General features: G+C 34.9%; 1 protein-coding gene and 1 pseudogene across 1 annotated transcript in view; both read right to left on the minus strand.

Annotated features, from left to right (window-relative positions):
- Window positions 1-9424, minus strand: part of jef (major facilitator superfamily domain-containing protein 6 jef) — a 201916-nt gene extending 192492 nt beyond the window's left edge. Inside the window, exon 1 of the mRNA XM_090405777.1 lies at window positions 9291-9424. The gene's annotated coding sequence lies outside the window, so the exon portion shown is untranslated. The remainder of the gene's footprint in view (window positions 1-9290) is intronic.
- LOC150098955 (general transcription factor II-I repeat domain-containing protein 2-like) overlaps window positions 1-26150 on the minus strand; it is a 196260-nt pseudogene that overhangs the window by 18658 nt on the left and 151452 nt on the right.

Genomic DNA, 26150 nt, shown 5'->3' on the forward strand with positions numbered 1-26150 from the left:
AAATGGTGACCTAACGAAAATCTCTACGAAGATTTTTCCATCTATTAATTATAAAGCTTACGTTCCTTTGATGCCGGGTAAAAAACAAATCTTTCATAATTTGTATAAAAGCACAGAAACGCGTTTTTCAAATATTGGAATTGTAACCTAACAAAAAAAAAAAAAACATACTCAAAGATGTTCAAGGTATATATGACGTCGATGCTTCCCTGATCTTTTGGAAAATAAAATTTCACGAAAATTTTCATAATTTGCATAGGGAAAAAAAAAAATAATAATTGACGATTATATGACAGGCCATTTTAGAACTTACCCGTATTCACATGATAGCAGTAGCTCCTGCCTTAACGATCAAAACCTCGTAAGACATTCGACTTGTCAGTTCTGTGCAGTAACTTTATAACTTATGCAGCTATGAAGAATTATGTTGATATAAAAGCTCAGTAGAACGAAATGAACAGACTGAATTATGCGGGAAGAAGAGTTTAACATGATAATATGTAAAGGTATGCAATTTGGAACTCGGAAATATATTGTACTGAGCCATGCTGGCAGTGTTGTGCTCCAGGAGCAGGAGATAAGGATCTTGGGAAGGTGACCGATAAGTAGCTGAAGATCAAAGGATATATTGCAAAAGTCGTGAACCAGCATAACGAAGTGTTGCTATAATGAGCACATAGAGAAATAAGAAACAGGTACATCACATCTGGACCATTTGCACAGATATGACCTGAATTTTGACGATATCAGAAATCTTTGGAAAACGGTTGAGAGACGGATAATAAGGGCCATATTGGGTCGGTGAATTTTTGATTATGAGGACAGGTTGAAGGAATGTAATTTGTACAGATTAGTAAATAATAAGAAAGAGAAGAGATTATTATTCAGACATAAATTGTTGCGAGGAGCTTACTAAATAGATACTCGAAATATTTTGAAAAAGATTGAGAAATAAGGACTTTAGATTTTTTGAATGAAGAGGGATGGGTGAGTGGAATGCATTGCCAAATGAAGGGATAGGTGTGTTGACAATGAATTCGTTTACGGTAATACATGACAATTATTGTGCCCATTATTAATTTCACCTCTCGTAACTCGTACGATGTTCTTTGATTCCAGCTTTTATAATAGATAGTTACTTTATAACAGATTTATAATAATCTGTTATAAACTAAATTGTGATTTAAGCAAATAAACCCAGTTATTCTCCAGATTTTGCCAAAATCTCGGAGTTTACTCTCGGAGAATTGTGACATTATCCAACGTTATAAAAGTATAGGTGAAAAATGTATCGTTTTCGTGAGGAGAACTTCAGATCACCTAATTTCCAGTGTTGTCTTGAAATCAATTTCATAATAATTCTCAGAACTAAATTTAGGAGTCTATCTCTGTTTTTTATCAACGGACAGCTACACTCACGAGCCAAAACATCGTGACCATACTCACATGTTTCAGGCCACTCAGACTGTACTGTTAACTGGAAAGAGGCCGGTGGCAGCATTCTGATATACGAGGAATGCGTTTATTGAGATTCCTGCGTCCTTTCAATTCCATTGAACACACTTCGATCTCTTATTCTTACCTGGTGCTTCAGACACCAGGTATTGTCCTGCACGGGTTACAGTGCGGCCCGATGGATCTGACTCTTCCATAGTCAAAAGAATATATTCCAACATTCCGTGTGCTGCCCTGGCCACCTAATTCTTTTGATTTGAATCCCATGAAGCATTTGTGGGATTATGTCGAACGCAGAGTCTAGCCGGTGACAGTGCCTCGCTCAGTCGCTGACCTCCGTGACGTCAGCCTGTCGAGTTGGCCCAGAATACTTCAGGACACCTTCCGTGGTCTAGCAGAATCAAATCCAAGATGGATAGAAGTGACCAGAGGAGGCAGAACACTCTAGTAGGTAGGTCATAAAGTTTTGCAGGTCATAATACACTAGTTGGACATAATGTTTTGGCTCTTTTGCTTCCAGTAGAAGCCTTGCATAGACCCGAAAATGTTTTGTACACGCATACACAAAAACGAATCTTTTTCATGTTAAAGTGTCTTTAGAATAAAACCATAAGAATATACTGCTTTTACACACACACTTCTCGGGATATATTATCATTCTGGGTCATCATTTTATAATTATTAACATACCATTGATTTTCAGTCAAGCATAATTACGGCAGCATTCTGTAAAGCTCTGGTTAAATAAGAATAGGTTAATCGTAAATAAAGAACAGAGCGATGTGCGTATACCCATATATTGACTTTCACCGTCAGCCAGAAATTAAGCAACGGACAGCTGGTCCTCAGATCAATACTTAAAATAATGGCTTAAAGAAATCAGACCTCTGTAGGTTTAACGAAAACCGAATTTTTCAATCGAAGATTGCTGTCTGATTGCTCAGTGAGCAGTCTCTATGTACGTAGTATATCGAGAAAAATATCCTCAAGACTTGCCTCCAGTAACTTAGAAATCCGTTTTTTTCACTAGAATTAAGAAGAAAAAGCTATGGCTAATATTATGGTATTAATTATCAAAAAAAAAAAAAAAACTGATTTGCGTAAGTATTTATCACTAATAATATCAACACGATGTGACACTCTTCAGAAAAAAAAATAAGTAAATTAAATATATATATAAACATTAACTATTATTTGTGCATCATTTTGAATACTAATCCATGTAAATCTGTATTGTAATAACATTCTAGGCGTCAACTTTGGGTTTAATGACTGTACTTATCTGCTATATGGAGTAGGTTCATATAATACTAGGATTTTATTTTCATAAAATCATTCATTGTTCATTTTTCTCAGAATGATTTTTAACGAACCAATGTATGAGTATAAAAAGTTTTAAAAGAGGTAAACCGTGAGTAGACATAACTATACATAAAAATATAACGGAAAAACTCACGTAGAAAAATTATTTAATGGTATAATTTTCGCCCGTGTGTCACAGGCATCTTCAGTACAATTAGGCACAAAAATTAAACATTAACTGACAATTCCAAAAAGCGCCACCTAAGTAGCTGGTGTAAGATAACTAAAAAGGTCAATAACTTTCCTAAAAAAAAAAAAAAAAAAAAAAAAAAAAAAAAAAAAAAAAAAAAAATTAATACAATAAAAAGTTAGGAAAGATTAGCTGATTTGTAAAGTACTATCTCCCATAAAGGGGACAGACGTAAGCCGTCGGATCTGTTTAAGTTAGGAGAATGAAGTAGAGTTTCACATGCTTCTTTATAAAGGCGTTCCATGAGAAACTGACTTTTGTGAAGAACTCTTGTCTTTTTCCAATGAACTCTGTGTCTAGTGAAGATGGCATGTTCTGCAAGTCCAGACTTTTCAGGTTTAAAGTATTCAATATAAGATTGGTGTTCTTCTAGCCGAATGGAGGCAGATCTTCCCGTTTGTCCGAAATAACATAATCCACAAGAGCACGGAATCTGGTAGACACCTGGATGATTAAGATGTGGAAGCTTGTCCTTTGGAGAAGCGAGAAAGGTGGAGATTTTTCTAAAAGGTCGAAAGGCAACAAAAATATTCAGTGGTTTTAAAATTTTTGCTATACGTTCACTGATGCCTTGTATATAAGGGATGGTAATGCGCGTTATTTCCTCTGTGTTTGAAGAGGGAGACATATTAAATCTACTCAAAGTTCTTTTAATGGAGCAATTCTTATAGCCATTAGATAGAAAGGAAGAAGTTATATATCGTTGCCTTTCGACCTTTTAGAAAAATCTCCACCTTTCTCGCTTCTCCAAAGGACAAGCTTCCACATCTTAATCATCCAGGTGTCTACCAGATTCCGTGCTCTTGTGGATTATGTTATTTCGGACAAACGGGAAGATCTGCCTCCATTCGGCTAGAAGAACACCAATCTTATATTGAATACTTTAAACCTGAAAAGTCTGGACTTGCAGAACATGCCATCTTCACTAGACACAGAGTTCATTGGAAAAAGACAAGAGTTCTTCACAAAAGTCAGTTTCTCATGGAACGCCTTTATAAAGAAGCATGTGAAACTCTACTTCATTCTCCTAACTTAAACAGATCCGACGGCTTACGTCTGTCCCCTTTATGGGAGATAGTACTTTACAAATCAGCTAATCTTTCCTAACTTTTTATTGTATTAATTTTTTTTTTTTTTTTTTTTTTTTTTTTTTTTTTTAGGAAAGTTATTGACCTTTTTAGTTATCTTACACCAGCTACTTAGGTGGCGCTTTTTGGAATTGTCAGTTAATGTTTAATTTTTGTGCCTAATTGTACTGAAGATGCCTGTGACACACGGGCGAAAATTATACCATTAAATAATTTTTCTACGTGAGTTTTTCCGTTATATTTTTATGTATAGTAATGAGTATAAAAAGGCTTCATTTGGCCTCAAAAAAACTTTAAAATAAATCATAATAAATAATAAATATTGTTCATAGTCGAGAAGTAAAAAAATTCGCTTTTGAGTTTCGAAGGTGATCCATTAGTCACGAGAATACAATCTTATGAAAAATACAGTTTTTGTTCAACATTTGATTCAATGATGCTGAAGCATATTTTTGTTCGCATAAGATTTTTATTATTGTCTGATACGAACCAACAATTTTTAGACATTATATACCGCGATATCTCATAGCATCCTCATCACTTTGTTACTCGGCTATAAGATAATATGAAAAAATTGATATTTTCTAACCATTATTATTTATTATTTCATACCCAATTTTTTCAGTCCCTATTTTTACTTATATTTGTGTGCATTATGACTACACGCACACATCAGCAATATTATTAACGATATTAACATGGGAAATCATCTTGATGGAAAACTTATCCTCATTCTCGATAACAGGTATTGCTGAATTCAGGTGAGATTAAGAAACTAATTGTTATCATATAATCGAAGTATACGATTTTAGGAAAATACAACTGTGTATTGCTTCGATTTTTCAATCCCTTCTCCAGAACAGAACTTTTGTAATTTTGCTTCTATCGGGTGCTCCGCTTTTCCCCCATACATTATGGATTTCGTGTTATAGTACTTACTATTAATTAATGAAAACTTATTGCACAGAATTGACTAACACTCAGTATAAATAAATCTCCTGAAATTGAATATGCTAATATGGAACTTTAATTAAAAATAATAAATTTGAAATTGACAAGAATTTAATGGAGCAAATGCTTTCGCTTACAAATATTTCACTGGAAGTAATTATCATTCTTCGTCTAAAATTTATATCCTTCTTTGTTGTTGAATTTCGTACGGTACCTATCCAATATCCTTTCATTGAACTTCACGCTCTCCATGTTAACTTTTCATCTTCCCAGAAAAATATTCATCTCCGAAAATTCGCCTTCAAAAATTCAAATAGCTCTCTCCAGCCTATTGAATGAATATCATTATTTTGAGTAAGACTCTAAAACTCTTTCCTCAAAATAAGGAATCCTCAGTGCAGTGATGGAACATATATTCTCGAGAAATAATCAACCTGCAGGTCATGCGGCTCTGGTACCTTGACTGCTGAATTGCGGGTCAATTTCATTAACGATTAACGAAAATTAAACCTCTTAAACTAAAAACACCCCCCCCCACACACACACCAAATTAAATATATTAATTCCATAAGATTTGAATTAAAAAAATAGAACTAGGGTTTGCAAAACGATCTGTAATGTTTATAAAAAACGGGTCCTATCCTATTCCCTTATTATAGTTACCATATAGCTACTTTCCCCACCACGGCTGGTGGTGGGGGAAGGTAGCTATATGCTACCATACAATGGAGATGATTATGAGCAACGTGGTTTTCAGTTGCCTTCCTTACCGTAGTATATTTTATAACTAGCCGTGTGTGTTCACTGGACCGGTTTCCTGTTCTGAGGGATAAAAAACTCCAGTTACCCGGGGAATCCCTCTACCGCCGTATGAGACTTGTTAACTCATCTTTACTCGAAAGAGACCAGATAAAGGTTCCTCACCTCACTGACGGGAATCAAATCCAGGTCTTTCCGACCAAAGGGATTCGTCTATGCTGACTGAGCTACTGAGGCTCCAAAGAACGGGTAATGTAGCGTTTATCTTGTATTTGTGGCAATACGGTATACAGTACCGTCGACAGGGCGGCTTAATAAGGGCGCTTGTTCAGCCATATTGCGGTAGGAGCCGTCGCTACGCTAACAATTCCTGTCAGCGGAATTGTTAGCGTAGTGCGGAAAGAAGTTTTTCCAAGCATAAACTGATTAAAAATTATTTGCGAACAGCAATAACCCAAGAAAGATTGGTTGGTCTAGCAACTATATCGAGAGAGAGGCGGACATAGCTTATAATTTAAATTTAGAAGAGCTCATAAATAGTTTTATTGTGCAATATCCCTGTAGAACAAACATTTAATTAATATTATTATGTAATCGCTTTGCCTTAATGTTTCTCTTGTAATAAAAACAAAATAGCAATTTGAGATTTTCTTATATTTTTGTCTTATAATCCATCAGGAGCGATATTTAATTATTTGCCTCAGGACGCGATCTTATTTGGCGACGGCCCTGCCGGTATGCCAGAGAGAGAGGGAGAGAAAGCAAATCAGTAATCCACAAGTACAATTGAATTTGAAATTAAAAAAAAAAAAAAACTTCTCGAGCGAGATTGCAGAATTTAGATATGGGAATGACCTTTATTATGCAAAATGTTGTTATTTCACGTTATGGAAATTGAATTATGAGAGAATGTTTGAACGCTGATTTTAAACTGTAAATCGAACTGCTTCTGAATATAAATAGAAAGTACACCCCAGTTTAAAAAATGAAAGCCACCTTGCAGGGAATTAAATCATCTCATTTAACGAAATGGTTGGCAAAATAGATGCATTTGACAAGATTTATTTATATAAATTGCAACGTCAGTTAAAGAGTAATATAGACATCTCTCCCAACGAACAGAAAATCCAACCACTCTTAGAAGTATGCGCAAGAAATTCAGGTTCTTCAATACTAGAGAAAATTGTACAAACAAGATTCAGAACTCGTAAAATTTTTCGGAAGTATGAGGATACGTTTCAGTACTAATTAACATCAATGTTGATATAACCAAATTTGATTGGCACCTAATGTTACGCTGTTTTTAGGGGGGAGAAGGACCGCCCAACCCGAGGGTGTAAAGGGTGCACCGCACCCGTGCGGCAACATTGATAGGACGGCAAGAAACAAATATTAAATATTTATTTTATGTAGCTAATATCTCATTTGGATTATACAATGCAGTATAATCATTAATAGTAATAATATTCATTTCTTGGTATATCCTACATCGTAAAATTTAACTAATATAATATTAAGGGGCGGCAGATAAAAGTTTGGTGCGTTCCTGAGGGGTGGGGGGAGTTTGATTGCAATTTTAGGGATCTGAAGATGGATTTTTTATATAATTAAAATATAATTCTTTTGAAACATCAATAAGCCATCTTATTTACTTGAGTCATGCCAAAACGTTTTGTAGTTCACAGTTTGCTAGACCAGATCTACACTAAAGTTTAAGGGGAAAGGGACAGATATACATTCGTTTCTTAACATTTTTAAAATGTGATTTGCTACAAATTTTTACTCCGTCATAATCTTTATCTTAAATTCTCACTTTGTATTACATTTCAGAAATATATACAGATCAAGTTTATTTGTTATTTACTAAAATACATAATATATTTATTGTGTATATTATGTATATATATACATAATATATTTAAAATACATTAATATATTTTTAGGGAAGGTGAGGGATGAATGCCCCTTCGCCTGTCTCCTGGTTTGGTTACAACTGCTCTGCAGTGGAATATCATAGAGTAGTTGTAGCTAAATTTGCAGTGGAAACCCTGAAAAATGTATGTTACAGTAATTATTATATGAATCATCTGTGGAGTTCCAGGACTTACCGCAAGAAGACAATACACTACGCTACACACTTCGACCCAAATGTATTTTTGTCTGTAAATTGCATTTGTTCTGTTTGCAAGTTTGCCTGTTGTAGGAGAGATGTGGAAGGGAGCCCACTTTTCAGGAGAGAAAATCTTATCTGCTACTTTGTCCCATGAGACAGTTAACTCACCGTCAATTAAAAACACACACACACACATATATATATATATATATATATATATATATATATATATATATATATATATATATATATGATTACTAGCAGTAATTATAATAAATGATTAAGATTATACTGTCAAATTAAGATTTCATTGAGAATTTTTGCAAACAGTATCTGAGCGCCTTCATAGCGCAGTCGCAAGGACATTTGTCCTGCGAATTAGCCATTGTCATATGGTGGTAGCAGGTTCCCCCCCCCCTCAAAATAGACTAACTGGCCACAGAGCACACACAGAAGACCTCTACTGTCATTTATTAAAACATCAAAAACAGCGTTTCCCAGGAGTAAGTTATAGATTTCGTTTGCATATTTCAATACACTTGAACGTACTACATGCAGTAAAGAGAACTTTTGTGAATGCAGTGATTTCGAGTGTTTCACGCTGTGAAGACGTCTCTCTCTCGCTCCCTCTCACACACACACACACACACAGCTTGTAAAAGAATCGATAATACATGACCGTCATTCTGCAGGAGACCTGAAATAACCGACTACTTGCATACAACTTCGTTGCTATGCATTTGAATCTAGTTTAATGGAATTGAAAACCTTATCTGCAAACTTTTTTTCAGATAATTGATGTTACCGGCTTAACAGTTTATCAAGTAGTATGTGTGTGTATGAAATAATTGATGTTACCGGCTTAACAGTTTATCAAGTAGTATGTGTGTGTATGAAATGGAAACATTTAAACTGCTGTCTTCTAATACGTACATACACAATAACGTTATTAGTGAACATTTATAGAGCGGTTTGCAGAAATACTCTAATCAAAAGATATCTTATTTTCATCCTGCAACCTAGATGCTGAATGTTTCATAATTCTTATCGTTATTCAGAATTTTAAAAGTAATTATCGCTTTGCAGTTGGTGTTGTTGTCGAGCGTTAGTATTAGGATGTACCTTGATTCGGCCGAAGCCACAAAGGCTATGAGGCTACTATAGTTATGTTTGTTAACTGTGTGTGTTCTTCTAGCTAGTTTGCTTGCTTAGAATAAATAGAGAATGGCATAAATTCTTAATTGATATATTTGCAGAAAATAATTCGAACCTGTCATTGCATGCACATTGAAACTATAGAACAATTATTTTGCATTGCACTATTTACAGAGTATTTGGGATATAATTCGATGGGTTTTTATTTTTTACTTACTTAGGGTGATATCCAGCAGTTCAGAAATCAGTTTTTTCTTCGGATATCTGTGCTGTATTTCCCATTGAGCATTATGCAGGGGAGCTGTTCGTCCAACTGAGTTTTATTGATTCATGTCTGATGGGAAGCACTTCGAAATACGTATGTCCTGAGCGGTTCACTAAACACAAGATTCATATTTCGTAGATAATTTGATCAGACAGCAAGAGAGAGGAATATAATGATGGAAGATACTTGTACAGTGTTCTTCTGCTCTTTCGTCAATCGAGAGAAGGAAGCAGATCGATTTCCTGTTAAACACAGTTCTCGTGGCGCCATCGGGTGAGCTTTGTTTAAGTTCCTCGAGTTTTTCCACTTTTTTTTTTTTGCTTTTGTTTTCTTTTACATTCCTGATATTTTCAGTAGACTGTTTGTGGTATTTTACACCTAACTTTTATATTGCACTTGAGAACAAACGCTACAGTTGTACGGAAAATAAAATAAAAATTACACTACTCCGATCCATATTTGGATCGGAGTAGTGTAATTGTCATCGACTTTTTCCATGTGACTGGTTCAGTGTTAGTATTAAGATAAAGCATTGCATTCTTGGTTAATGCACATTAACTGGCATTAAATAATTATATTCTGTTATTGTAAACATAATGCAGAATTATTATATTATTTGCAGCCTTTCAGGATGTTCAAAGAAACTAAAACTAAAAGTGTTGAGTACATGTAAAGATGACTCATAAGAGGCTGTGTAGACAATATGGGACACTCCCTAGATTTGTCAAACTCTTCTCTCTGAATTGTGTTAATACATACTTGCACTGTTTCCTTCTAAACAGAAAAATGAACTTTTGGAATTTTAATAATTTGCATTAAAGAAATAATATAATAAAAAAAATGCAGACTTTTGAGTCATATCTTATTTTCATTCTGCAACCTAGATGCTGAATGTTTCATAATTCTTATCGTTATTCAGAATTTTAAAAGATTAAAATATATTGATATCGGCAATATATTCACAAAGGAATATATTCAAAATTTATACACAGGTATATGTGACACAGTCAACTGTTTAGTGTTTCAAAAATATTGTAATAGAGAGGTACCAGTCAGAAATAAATTTTAATATATTAAGTTGTATTTAAGTATGCTTCATGAAACATAGTATATAACATGATTTAGCGAGTACCTAAAATTTGAATGTAAAACGTTAGCCGCCTAATTAAGCTAATCCATGTGCAATTCAATTAATCCTCGATCTTCATTCAGATATATATGTTTACCTCCATTTCTTTACACTGATCTTGGACAAAAATCAAAGATCAGTTAATTAAAATTTTATTCTTTGCATTGATCATCAGCTTCAGGCTAAAGGTAATTTTAGAATAAATACATAAAAAATTCAAGACAAAGAACAAGAGCAAAGCAGATGATGAAAAGTGTCGATGAAATAGGCGGACAATTTAAATTAATTATTTATGGATTAAATGGTTGTTTTATTTTCCCAGTAATTGCTGAGGGAGATTTGTTATGCTTTACAAAGCGTAGTTTGTATCGAATAGCAATTTGCTGTACTACACATGATTAATAGTAATGCAGATTTTCCATAATTTGTATGTACTAAATGACGTCGTTTCAGTTTCAAAGAAACAGAAACGACGTTATTATTCTATACATGTTATTATTCAATACATTTTAGAGTGATACTTCCACTCTAACATATCCATCATTGAGTGGTTTTACCATGTCTCATGTGAAAAATTATTTGTGTTGACATCGTATATTTGATTAAAATAATTTGCCAGTTTCTTTCTTTTTTTTTCGGTAGTTAGCCAGTATTAGAACGAGGTTCAGAAATTTCCCTCCTATAAAAGAGCCTGTCTAAGAACGCACATAAATGAGAAATATTATACATTAACTGCTTAGCTCTTTAGAAATAATTCGAAATAACCTCGACGAAGTCGTGGCCAGGGCATCGACACTCGCTTTAGGCAAACAGTTTTTCTGAAACGCACCCATCTTACTTACAATACTTCGATAATATTTAAGTAGCACATAAAGAATAACAACTTAAATTTTTATTATTGGCGCTACCGTAGCGCATTTGGAAGAACGGAAAAATCTATTCACTTTGAAAAGTCTACATTTAGATTCTCGTCATTACAAGAGCAACCTTATTATAGACTTCATGGAATTTTTCCCTCCCGGAAACTAGAGTTTCTCATCCTGCATACAGGTATAAAAATAAGAGAACACATGCATATACAATTTGGTGGGCGGTAGATCGCATATGTATGTGGGATGGGGGTCAAGATCCAAGTAATCTATGGCTATTCCTTTAGAGGAGCTGGAGGTTCTAATCCTTGGAGATCTGCCCATTTGTCATAATAGTGCCAAAATACAGGAAGTTTTGAATGCCTGACGTTCCATTAGAGATAAAACTTAGACGAGATTGTGATCTGAATTACCAAGGGAGCAGTGACATCGGCAATGTACTTGGAAGGGGAAAATGGTCAAGAAAAGATGCAGAGTGTGAGTGAAGATGGTAGTAATAACGAAATTAATGATTTGTTTAGGTCATTGCAAATAGCTCCATTTTTTCTATTTTGCTATGTGGAATTAAAAGAATTAGTGAGAGTTGTGGACATTAAAGTCACCAAATAAGATGACTCCATTGAATGTGAATTTGGAATGCAGGACATCAATCTTCAAGGATAAAAAATCAATGATTTTCAAAATTGGGAGAAAGGTAAAGACAGTAGATGAATGATACATATTCTTCTTCTCTCCCCTATTACTAAATGGACCGTTGGGTCACTCATGGCTGGTAGGTGATACTCTTTGCTAGCCTCCTCCAGTCGTTTCGGTCTCTTGTTCTTGATGTCAGTTGAGAAAGGGAGGAATTTGTCCATTTTTTGATGTTATCAGTCCATTTTAATCGAGGTCGGCCCCTAACCCTTGATCCTGGAACGATTCCTTCTAGGGTTTGCTTTGGAATGCCATTAGCCCTCTCCACATGTCCGAACCATTTCATCTGTCTTCTTCTGATGACTGTCAGAATATTTTCCCTTTTTCTCCCATCTATTGAGTCAATCAGTTTTCGGACATTTTCATTGGTTTCGTGAGCGGTATAGGGAATTCTCATAAGTCTTCTGTAAGTTTTCATTTCGAAAGACAGGAATCTCCTCTCATCTTCCTTTAATAAAGTCTAGGCCTCACAACCATACAAAAGGACAAAATTCACCAAGGTGTCAATTAGTCTTAGTCTGGTTGTGATTGCTATTCTGTTATCTCCCCACAATGGTTTTAACTTCTGTAGGGCCACGGTTGCCTTAGCAATTCGGTATTTAATGTCGGTTTTTGAACGACCATCTTGACTCAACGTGCTCCCTAGATAAGTGAACTTCTTTACATTCTCAATTTGCTTATTGCCAATTTGTATCTTTCAGAATTCAATGTCTGATTTTGAGGTTATTATTGTTTTTGTTTTTTGTAGGTTTATGTATAATCCATATTTTTTTAATGTTCCGAAAACACGGCTGGTTATCTCTTGTAATTCTTCTTCACTTTCTACCAGAAAATCGATATCGTCAGCGAAACGTAAGTTATTTATTCTTAATCCGCCAACTACTGTTCCAGTGTCATATTCATAAAGAGCTTCATCTATGACATATTCCAGAAAACAATTAAAAAGAAGAGGGGACAAGATGCATCCCTGTCTTACCCCCCGTTCTGCCCGGAACGGTTCACTGCTGTAATTTTTAATTTCAATTCTCATATCAGATGAGGAATAAAGAGATTTAATAATCCTAATGATTTTATTGTCAATACCATAATGTTCTAAAATTTTCCGTAATGTCTCGTCTCGTGCCATATTGAGTCAAAAGCTTTTTGAAGGTCTAAGAAGTTGTTACAGATTATTTTGTTATGTTCTGTGTATTTTTCGCCTAGTATGTGTATTGTAAAAATATGGTCGATTGTACTTCTGGACTTCCGGAAACCTGTTTGTTCATCTGATAGTCTGCTTTCTATTTTCTTTTCGATTCTTGATATTTTTCAATAATATTTTTAACAGGATTTTGCTTGGATGACTAATAAGGCTTATTGTTCTATAGTTGCTACATTTATTGCTGTTTCCCTTTTTAGGGATAGGTACAAGGACAAAAATCGACCAATCAGAAGGCCAAGTCTCTGTGTTCCATATGCCCTGGAATAAATTTAGCAAGGTGTCTATGATGATGTCACCTCCTTCGCATATCAGTTCCATTGTAACACCGTCAATTACCGGTGATTTTCCAATTTTTGAGGAGCTAACTGCTGCAATGACTTCTTCTTTTAATATCGGGTAATCTCCTTCCTCCGAACCTCCTGGCAAAATTCAGTCCAGAATATCGTCAGTGAGTTGGGGGTCCTTTTGAAAAAGCTTGGTTGCTTAACATTTCCATCTATCAATTATTTTCTGGTTATCCGTGATAGGAGTTCCATCTTCATCTTCTATGCTCCAATTAATTGCGGTAAAAGGTTTGGTTAGCTTATTGATAATTTGAAAAGCACTTTTAGAATTATTTTTATTTAAGTCCTCTTCTATATTTTTGCATTCATCCAATATCCATAATTTTCTAGCATGTTTGATTTCTTTTTTAATAATCTTAGTAATATTTTTATGCTGTTCTCTATTATCACCACTATTAATATGCGATTTCAAATATCTTCTTTCGTCGCATAGGCCCAAAATATTGTTGGTTATCCATGGTTTATTTATTTTCCTTTTGTATCCAAGAATTTCGTCAGCTGTTTCAGTTATCTTTTGTAAGAAGTATTTGGTTTTAGATTCGATATTATTATATTTTTTGATGCTTGTATAAAAATGTGTTTTAATTTGTATTTATATAATGTATTTATTTGGGGATCTTCTAATTTTTCAATATTATATCGTCTACGAGTTGATTTTGTAGGTAATATTTCCCTCATTTTCATATTCACAGTTGTGATGACCATATTGTGGCCGCTGCCAATTTTGGCTCCAGGAAATGATCTGGTTCTTGTGAGGTTGATGGAGTTTTAAAAGTTTGTGCTTATAAGGATAAAGTAGATTTGGTTGCGTGTTTTACCATCAGGAAAAGTCCATGTCCATCTTCTGGGAGGTTGACGAGGAAATAGTGTTAGTAATGGTGAGTTCATTTTGTGAAGCAAAAGTAATCAATTCCTAACCTCTTTCGTTTGTCTCCCCATAGCCATATAGTCCGACAAATGGGAGATAATCCTTGCCGATGTCTGTTCCAATTTTGGCATTCCAATCGCCCTGTACAATCAAAAGGTCTTTTCTATTCACTCTGGTGATTGTTGCATTAAGTTGACCATAAAACTCCTCTACTTCGGAATCCTCGTGATCTGTGGTTGGGGCATAGACCTGTATGATGGTGATATTCTCAGTTCGCCTAAGAGTGGGTTTCCTCTCAGGCGGACTAGAGCAATTTTGCTATTGATAAGGTTGAATTCCATGACAGAATGTCGTGATGATTTGTGTATCTATCAAATCTATCAAAAACCCGACACCTTCCTTTCTGCTGCAGTCACATCCAAAGTAAAAAAGCAAATGTCCTTCATCTGTTGTTAGCTCTACTGTTTTGGGCCATCGAATTTCACATCACAAAGTCCCATAACAGTCCATTTATATCTTTTTAGTTCGTGCTGTAGTAATTTGAGTTGACCTGATTGTAGTAGAGTCCTGATATTCCAAGTTCCAGTCATTAAATGGTTGCGGAGTCTGAATCTGGATCCAGTTTTTCCATTATTTTTAACAGTGACAGTGGTGGTGGTAGCGCCAGTCGCTAACTTCGCATTGCCACCCCTGGAGCTGCTACCAAATGGCAACGCGGACCTTGTTGAGCCGGGCGACGTCCGAGCCAGCATGGTGTGCTGTGTTAATCCTTCGCCATGAATGTTTAATGGGCAGTAAATTAAGATAGATGGTGCCAATCTTCTCTTCTGTCTTCTTACACTTCTGTCTTGATACATATTAGTAGGTAAATATTAAACCATGGAATATGAAAAAGTGGAGATTCAAGATTTAGGCATCCTCTGGCAAGGTATTGCATTGTATTGCACAAAAGCACAAGATCCACTTGTGGAGAAATAGAATCATGTAAGATGTAGTTTGGACAGATAAGATAGGGCTGTGGTTGCTATGCAGAGATTTGAGGTTCTCACAAAAAAAAGTAGAACATCAGGTTGGGATGTGTGTGTGTAGGCGGTGGTGCACATGACATAAGTTTATATTTTTACCACGAATGTTGCTAAATTTAATGTGGAAGGTTTTTTTTTTTTTTTTTTTTTTTTTTTGGAAAGACCTGAGTAGCTTGCGGAAATAGCGTTATAAATCCATAGTGTTAGGCTGCCGAGGCACCAAAAAGATTGTAAGTTCTAGTCTTCGACTACAGGAATTGTTTCTAAACCTTTCTATGTATGGGTACCGAGTTGGTCTATCTTTGACACTAAAAATCATATTTATTTTTCCTCCCGAAAACTTGTTTTTAATTCTATAACTCACAATTATTTGCATGATTTTTTTGACACCTCCATGTTGTCAAGTAAATAATAATATTTGAAATTTCAATTTTTAAGTGGAGGTAACAAACGATGTCCTTAGGCTTTTCTGTAGGCGGAATCTCCCTACTTGTTTATTCCAGAGATCGACTAACTCCGAAATCGGCGGAAACTGGAATCGAAACTAAAGCTATCTTTCTTCTGGTGTCTAACGCTATGGTTCGAAAAACATTGCCATAGAATATGCATCTCAAATGTAATATACAAGTTCTGAATATAAAAATTGCAATTTTCGCGTGACGTAACTGTTAAAATAATTATTACATATTTTAAATAGTTACGTCTTTCCATTCAAAGGAAACAGGGTTAGTTAGTCAATCTCATGCGGATATAGAAGACTTTCCTCCTGGAAACTCGAGATTTTCATCCTACAAGACAGGTCGCAAAACACACACACTATTGACAGACCTCTGCACTGTTAGGCTCGGTCCTAACATTGCAGAGGGAAAATGATGAATAACGATTCTTTAGGTAACTTATAATTATTATATTATATTCATAACTGATAAAGTATTCTGATTGATGCCAAAAACGTTCCAGGCTCATTAGGAAAATTAGTTTGAACGTGGCGGTAGCATATTTTTCTATTCCCAACCCGTTTTGATTCCCATACATCTGTTCCAATTGCGTGCACATCACTTGGTTTGCAACTCAATTTAAATTACATTATTGATTAACTACCCCCTCCTCACCAGTAGAGAACTATGTCACCTTAGTTCTCTACCGGTTGCGTCGACCCTGGGTATATGCATAAATTTTTATGTAGATACGAAAATATTGCTTGGTCATGGGCTACAATCGAATTAATTTAAGGTAGTTAAAATCATCAGAAAAAAATAGAATTATGGATTCTTGGCACATTCATCATCCTCATTTCGAGTGCATTCGCAGAGGCGGTCGAAAAACAACGTTCCTAATTCTAGTCAACTCTGTATGTGTTCCACTGTCGCTTTTAATTGAGTTGCAGGATTAAAATCCTAATTCTTTTAAGCAAAAAGAGTACCAGCGCCAATGGTTAGTTGAAAGGAAGTCTTGAAAACCTTTCTCCAGTCCCGGGAGATAGAATCGGACTTAAGAAGTTTTTCTTCTTCTGTATATCTAATCATAAAAGTTACTACATGATTAAGAAGACTCCTTCCTGTATAAATCTTAAAAAAATAATTATACAAATTATAAACTATCAGAGTGATATTGGGATGAAATACATATACATATGCTGTGTAATTAAAATTACGAGCTCTGAAATGATTTGCAGTAGAAGGATCCCATTCCAGAGAGTGTAGCTGTAGCCTGAATAAGACTAAAAATGAAGGTGAAATGATTCGTTGATTTTAGAGTAGCATAAATAGTGTGGTAAACAATTTTTGGAAGATTGAAAAGGCGTTCACTCTTTAAACTTTACTGATTATGAAGTGAGAAATTTTTAGTCAAAGATGATCTGTGTTTAAATAAATGAGATTGAGCAATTCGGAAATTTGTCATTTAATGAGAACTTGCGGTTTCCGCTTCAGGGGAATTAGGGTTAGCGGTATGGAAGAAATAAAGATGAAATTTGCATGAATATATGAAGATTAGAGGCGAACAAAATGTAAGGTAAAAACATACTCCTTTTTTGGTTTTTTAGCAATGCAAGAAGGCTTAGAAGCAAACGTACACGAGGTGAGAGTTTTGGTTGTTACAATACTAGTAAAAATATTTAGGATAAACTGAAACATTGATAATGGTAACTTGACTAGTATGGGTTTTTTTTTAAATAAAAAAAAAAAAAAAAAAGGAAATGAGGCGCCCGGAGTTGATAGTTGTGTTGCTTACTAAAATTTGAGAACTTGGTATGAAGGCGAGTTATTAGGGGAAAATATTTAGTTGTGAGTTTATTACAGATGAGGAACATTAGGCAGACGCATTTATCTATTGCAGAAATGATTATTATAATGAGGGCCTTTTAACTGCGAAAATGTATAAAAAAGGAAGATTGGCATATGGGAGTAAAGAGAGAGAGTTTCTCCAGTTTTAGAGATTACATATGACTTGTGAAGGAGGAAATATTCAGGACGGTTTGTTGTAATATGAATGGGACATTAGTCCTGATGTGCTACTCACAGTTCTAAGTTCCCTTTCCTACTTAAGGTTCCGATAGTTTGATCCCTACAGATTCTTGGGATATCTACCTCTTAATCTATCTTAAATCGTCATCTAATATGCACTTAAACTCTTGAAGGCCTATTGCACAGACTGATGTTATCGACTGAATTCCATTACATGTTCTCAGACTGGTTTGTCTGTGGGAGGGAAAACCTTGTCACTTCCGTATGAAACTAGCTAACTTGCTTTGAGTTAAATCAGTTTATTTCAGAGAAATATTCCTCTTGTCAATGATGGGAATCATATGGCATGTATTTGACAACTAAAAGATGCATGTCGCGTCATCCTAAATTCGCTACGGTGACGTTCTTGAGAATTAAAGTATGTTGCTTGTAATAGCGATGGACTATATGATTGTAGAGAGGGTGTCATTTTACCATTTTTGGACATTGTTTCCACAACCGTATTTTAATTCATATATGGCAGGTAACTCAAACGCAGCAAAGGGCCAGTCAATTAGATGTATATCAGGCGCGGGCCGTATTCAATATTATTCTGTGAACCAAAACATAAACTAAAAAAGAAAGGCTCTAACAAAAGCCCTTTTGCTGTTGCCGGGCCTTTACGACTTGCGTAAACAGTTACACCATCATTTAAATTTTACATTTATAACTATTTTTATTTTAAAATTTTAAAAATATAACAAGTTTAGAAAATATAAGTTAAATTACATTTTATTCATACTTTAAGAAAATTATTTAAATACATAATTTTGACTTACAAAAATAGAGATTTTTTATCTACGAGTCCTTTTGTAATTTGATCCTGAAACCTGACATCTTTTTTCCTCTGTAACTAACATGTCAGTATCTGCTTTTTCGTTTCGTGTTGCAATATGAAGTATTGTATTTAATCTAGAATCTTTTATTTGTGAGCGGAACTTTGAGTTATTAAGTTTCATAATTGAAAATAATTGCTCACATACATAGGTGCTTCCAAAGATTGACAACATTTTTGCACAATAAATTTTATGTTTGAAATATTCACTGCCGAGGTATTTATAAAAATTTGGTATGCCAACTTCGTTATATTTATTTTTTAGTTCAGTATTGCACTGGAGTTCAATTGCTTCCATTTGTAATTCTTCGTCAACATTTTCAATATTAATTTAAAATGGTGAACTGAATAATAATAATTCATTTTCAAACTGGTTGAAATCAGAAAATCTTTTTTTTTTTTCAAATTCAATTTTCAACTCTTCAATTTGAGGAATGTACTTTTCAACATCATTATTATTTCGAGAAATCGATTTAAGTGTAGGAAAATGGGCTATATTATTCTTTGCCAACTGGGTTTGCCAAAGATAGAGTTTTGCCAGAAATGACTTAATTGAATCATACATATAATATATTAACTGTTCACATCCTTGCTGAGCAGTTCAAAGTGTTTAAGTGGCTTGGTATGTCAACTAAAAAGGCCAAGTCTTTGTACCAGTCTTCATCGATGAAGTAAACATATCAATTTCTTTTAAGAGTTCAAAAAATATTTTTAAAACGACGACACGACTAAGCCACCTAACCTCCGTATAATTTACAAACTGCTGTATCGTGAATCCATTTCATCCAACAAAGCATTGAATTGTCGATGATTCAAGGCGTGAGAGCGTATCCAGTTTAATGTTTTAATTGCTACACTCATGACGTGTCCATCTTTAGTTTTTTAGCACAAAGTGACCCCTGGTGTATCATGCAATGAAACGATTTACGTTTGTCTTTGCACAACATTTCCTTTTTCATTTGAAGTTTTGTAACAAGTCCGATGTTAACACCGACCACAGGAGTCCCATCTGTAGTCACACTTACTAATTTGGACCAGTCCACGTGAGCATTTTCAATACTTTTCTCGATACGCAAATATAAGTCATTTCCTGTCGTCGTTCCTGACCTAGGCACTATATCCAATACTTCTTCAATCACATTCATATCGTCATCAACGCCAAGAATAAATATTGCTAACTGGGAAGTATTAATAATGTTTGTACCTTCGTAAACTGCAATGGAAAACTCTACAGATGGGACTCCTTATATCTTCCGCAACTGTATTTCCTGATAGGCACATGCTTTGAAATGCTTGCTTTTTTTCCAGCCATATGATTTCGACTGCACTTAAAATACAATTTTTAATAAATTTTCCATCAGTAAAAGGTTTCGAAGTCCGAGCAATTTTTTTCACTTATGACATAACTACATTTAACAGCAACATCACTTGTTGTGATAACATTCGAAAATATCCTCTGTTGAAACTTCAGTTCATTTTTTAAATCTTTAAGTTTGTCATCACGCATCTTTTCTGTATATTTATCACAGTTCTTATGGTTTGTTTCATAATTGCGTTTTAGGTTATATTCTTTCACCACGGCGACCATTTGTCTACGTATCAAACATGTTGGAATATTTACTTCCACAAAGAAATATGCCTTCTCCCATTTTTCTTGAAAAGTTCTGTCTTCATGATCTATTTTTCATTTTTAACTTTAAATTCAGACATTGCTATGGGCAAAAAAAAAAGTTATTAAGGTAACTTTTTATTAACACGCTATCGTATTACAATGGTATGTAACTTATTGACATTGTATCATGTGGCTTAAAATGGCTACGTGACAAGTAACTTCCATTCAGTGTTGCCAACATTTGATGATAGAAACATGGTACAAATAATTATAGTAATAAGTTTTACTTTTGTTTAAAGCTGGCATAAAACATTTAGAAGTTTGAATTTTTTCTGTTTTAATCCCCACAGGATGTTAGAAACATTGATTTTTAGAAAAGAAAGCATTAAGGTCGCGGGCAGCCATTTGGTGACCCCTGATATATAGGGTTAGTTTGGGTTCCTCTAACTGTAAGGTGCCATTTATTGGAATGATGAAGGATAAATTCAGAGTATGAAACGAGACTAGAAGAACAGGTTAAGGGAAATCCCAGAGAGAGTGCTCTGTGTTGCTAGTAACAGGGAAAAAAGGTATTGTGGGATTACTTTGTTGGATGCAGTAGAGTGTAGGGTAGGGTGTCCATAATTTAAAGCATGAAAAACAGGACATAATATGTCAGAGTATGTATGTGTGTGTGTGTGCGCGCGCGCGCGGGGGATGGAGATTTCCACCGAAATATATAAAGATTTTTTTTTCTTCAACCTAAAATTTACTGTATTGTCTACAAAAATCGTTTATCTAAATCGGAAATCGCCTTTACGACATTTTAATGCATTTGGAGCAGCTAATTAAGTGCCAAAGTAATAATATGCAAATAGAGAATAAATAATAAATAAAGCAAAATTAAATTGGCATTGTTTTTAATAATAAAAAAAGTGAAATTTAAAGTAAAATAAGTACCTTAACATGCATCCTTTTGTCCACCTGGAGTACCAGTACTTTGTTTCATGGATTTTTGAAATCATTATGGAAGGAATGTAAACAAAAAAGTGATCGGCATGCTCGTAAGACATACAGAACATAAGCAAGAAGGATAACTAGTATGGTGAAGAAGGCTAAATCAGATTTTGAGAGAAAATTGGATAAGTAAATCTTGAAGAGGTTTTTTCGCTATGTAACAAGTAAGAGAAAAAACGATTATGGAAGAATAACCTTAGTGCTGAAGGTAGGAAAGTAACAGAAGCAGAAGAAAAGTTGAGTTGCTAAGTGATCACTTTGCAAAGTTGCATCATCCAGGTGTAGACTTTGCAGTTACTGATGTGAGAATTGAGGTAGTGAACTGGTGGTACTGAATATATTGAAAAATAGCAGTGGGACTGGAGGTAAGTCAGCTAATGTGCTATGAAAATATCCAAGAGAACGGGCAGTGCCTCTGACGAAGTTGTTCAATCTAAGCCTCAGCTCTTGCAAGGTTGAAGGGAGTGGAAGGAATGTAGGATACAATGCTTGGAAAGAAATGAAAGGACACCCTCACTCCCAACAGACACTTCAGATCATGATATTCCTCCAATTTATACCGGCAACAAACATGTGACCCGTTACATGGCACGAATCACGCTAAACCCTGAACCGAACAGATGGGCAAGTGTGAGTGTGGCAGATGCCTGGTGAACGTCTCATTCTTACCAGAGTGTGTAACCCTGACTGTGAAATCTGAGGAGACGTGTGATGGTATGCTCCTGTTTTTCCTGGTTAGGCCTCGAACTTCTATTTGTGTCACGAACATTGAACTTCGAGAATATGAATATTCTGGACAATGCAATGCTTCCTTCTTTGTGACGTTTCTACATAACTGACCATTGTCTCTTTTAGCAAGACATTGCACCATGTCATAGGGCTGCTGCTATAACTGCGTGATTTGTGGAAATGAAGCTCGTCACAACTGACTGGCCTCCACAGTGCCCTGATGTTAACCTATTGGACATGCGTAGGATGAAGTAGAGCATAGGGTGAACTCAAGGAACGTCCGTCCCATAACAGTCCTGGACCTCACTAAATGTCTAGTCCAAATTTCCCATTGATTGCTATCATACATCATACTCTTGTGTAAATTATGCCCAAGAGGATTGCTGAAGTCATTGCAGCGAAAGGAAGTCCTACATCTTATTAAGGTGAACGCCATGGATGTTTGTTTGTTCCTCACACTATGGTGTCCGTTTACTTGTTTCCAAGCAGCATAGTTTCATTACATAAAGGTGTGTCCAAGGCAGAAGTAGCAAATTACGGATCAATTAGTATTTCTGAGGTGATTAAACTATCGGAAAAGTTGGTTAAAAGTAAAATTCGGAATGGGTCAATAGGGATATGATACTCTATAGGGGTTAGCGCGACTTTGTAAAAGATAGGTCCTACCTTAGTAATTTATTCACATTTTATAATAAGGAGAACGGGGAATTGAATATAGGAAATAGCTACACCATGATTCTAATGAACTTTGCAAAGGCATTGGACAGAATACCGCATGATGAACGATTACATAAATTGCAGCAGATGCGAATGGATATGTGGCTGGTGGCATGGATAGGACGGTGGCTGACTGACAGACATTAGAGTGTAGTGTATGGTGGAGGGGAATATAATAGAATGAAGGTGACTAGTGGAGTGTCCCAGGGCTCTTTACTAGGGCCACTATTTCGTGTTTATATTAATGACATACGGAAGAATTAAAGAGAATATTCAGTTGTTTGCCGGCGATGCAAAAATCTCACATCACATTGATACCGCATTACAGGAAATTGATGAGATAGTGAACTGGGGGTAATGGTGAAGAGAGAGAGAGGGGGAGTTAAAGTTCAGAAGTCATATTACACAAGTCGGTAAATCAGCTCAAACGATTACTTGGATATTGAGAAACATGCTAACAAGTCAAGATAGGGAGATAATTATCCCTCTTTATGACTATGATTCGACCATATCTTGACTACCGTGCACAGATTTCGTCACGGAGGTTTCTTGGAGATAAGGAGGTAGTGGAGAGATTCAGAGACGAGTGACCAACCTGAAGACAGGTCTGCGGAATGCTTCCTATGAGAATGTGTGGATTGCAGAGTTTAGTTAACAGAAGGGGAGGGGATTCTATAATACTGACACAAAATATTTTCAATACATGAATAGTAGCGCGAGAAAAGAGAATCATCCCTGGAAATTATGCAAGAGTGTGGTTAGTAAGGATATTCGGACTAGGTTCTTTGCTTGAAGAGTAGTAGTAGTTGAGTCCCCCGATAGTGAACAAGTTTAAGGAGAGGTATGATAAGTATTGTGTGAATAATAATTAGTATGAGTCTTCTGCGATGAGTCTTTTGACTCCATGGAGATACCCGTTTAATAATAATTTTGTTGTGATCGCTGATCCAGCTGGTGTGTATTTTTCCTATGTAGTTGTCAAAATTATGTTTTTTTTAAATTGTTTTTCACTTCATTCATTTGAAATGGGTATATATAATTATCATTAATTTTACTGTGTCGCCTAATGCAATCGATTCGCCAATAAGGAAATACTCTTTATACTTATGAAGCAATGAAACTAGGCAGTGTCAAAATAAATTCAGCAATGATTCTCGTATACTCAAAACAAGTATTTTCAGTATGAAACCGTTGGAAAGAAGTCTGAGTTCATTAAATTAACTTGTTCTATAATTTGTGCTAATGTGGACTTGATAGATGTCAAGGTACTGACGTTTTTCCACCCTATATTTTTATTTAGTTATGCCCAAGACATACAATGAAATGTCCAAAGGATGAGCTTATTCTTGTATGTATTCTCTTACTGTATTTTAAAATTTCCACCTAAAATTTAAATTGTGAATGCATCAGAAAACGGATGCATTCATTTCATACCTCTGAACTGTAGAAGATAAAAGTTTGACTGAGTAAGAAATGTATTTAATATCATCGAAAGTTACTTTCGATGAAATACTACCTCTTCTAAATATAAGGAATTGTGTTGTGTAATTCTGATGAACCCGATAAATGTTTCTCTAATGTCAGAATTTGCGGCAACATACCTAAATATCATAGCTAGTTGGTCATTATGGGCAATGTCTGGCGTTGAATCGAGTATTGTTGCAAAATAAGCAGCTTCCTTAATTTCTGATATTAATATTTCTCTTGTTTTTTTAGCTATTAACGCTATGAATTCATCACAAGTATGGTAAGAAAGATAATTTGATCTGCTAGAACCACAGTTGGCGTACATTTTCATGTGATGTTTTAAAAAATCACCAAATTCACTTAAATAATGTAAACACGATAAATAATTTCCGCAAGAATCAGAAAAAATATCATTTATATTTCCTCTAAATTCTAGCCCTAGTTTACTCAGTAACTTAATGGTAGCTATTATTCTTTTTAAAACCTCTCTCCAATAATTTTCTTGAGATTGTATTTGTTTGATCAATTCAGAATCAATTCGACTATTTACAGAACTTGATTTTCTTTTGCGATATGTGCACATCGCTCGTATATGCTCAGTAGAATGCTGGTGTTATATTTCCCCAGTCATTAAAACCCTTCAATAAGCTATTATTTGACTTAGAAAATAATCTACAAACAAAACAGTAAATTGCTTTGCTGGTTTCTGAAAAAATTAGCCACTCCCGTTTCTCCTTTGTTCCATTCGCCTTTTTACAGTAAAAAAGTGATTCATTTATATTTCTGACATATATTCTATTGCGTTCTGTGTATTCTTTTTTTTAAATTTTCGATTTTACCAACATTCTGGGGCATATTTATTAAAATATGCTCGATAAACTGTTCATTAATAGTAAGTGGCCACACTGCTATATCGGTAGGATAAGAGATAGCTGGCTTGCTGGTAAGTACAGACTCCGATTGAAAATTTTCTTTAGAATCCTCTTGATTTGTTTCATTTACTTCTTTCTCTCCTATGTTTTCTACATCATTTTGATGGTCTTCATTTTCACTTTCATCTTCTCCTGATAATGATACCAATGTTTCGTTTTCATTCCGAGAACTGTGAAGTACAACTTCAGTTCTACGAAATTCTTCATTTTCAGAACGAAAGAAAGACAAAATTGTCCCCTTTTGACTATTTAGCTGTTTTTCATTTTCTCTAAGTCGTTTTCTTTTACTAGCTCCGGATTCAAATTTTCTTGGCATCCTTACGTGAATTAATCTATCAAAAGCGAAATAAATATTTATTAAATCCAAAATAAACTATAAATAAAATAAATAATTACATTAAAAGCTTAAAAAATACAAAAATAGAAACACTAGTATCTTGGTTTTGTTAAAATAAACGAGTATCAGTAAAATAAAATTAATAATTAATTGAATAATATATTCTTACCTTTATATTAATATATTCTTAAAAATGAACTGAAAAATCAATTTAATTTATAAATAATAATAAACTTGAAATTCAAATACTCTATTTATGTGATATAGAAACTGCTCTTAGCCAAATAATTAATACAAATATCAGCAGCACAAAAAAACCTCTGTTGTCACTGGAACGTGTTTCAAAATGCCTCCCAAAGGGCCAGGAAGTCTAGACGTCCAGCTAAATCTGGATATGATTCAGCCCACCTGCTGAAGGAACCGGGATAAGAAGTGCAATTTGACCGTCATGTCCATTAGAAGGTGTGATTAAACCCTCACGCTGAAGAGAACGGTTAATCGGATTATCTCACTTTCGTAGCTGCCTCTCACTTGCCTATAACAATAAACGCACA

The sequence above is a fragment of the Typopeltis vanoorti genome, chromosome 15, assembly GCF_054136105.1.
Source record: "Typopeltis vanoorti isolate ZY-2024b chromosome 15, IOZ_Tvanoo_1.0, whole genome shotgun sequence".
In the NCBI taxonomy this organism is placed as follows: domain Eukaryota; kingdom Metazoa; phylum Arthropoda; class Arachnida; order Uropygi; family Thelyphonidae; genus Typopeltis; species Typopeltis vanoorti.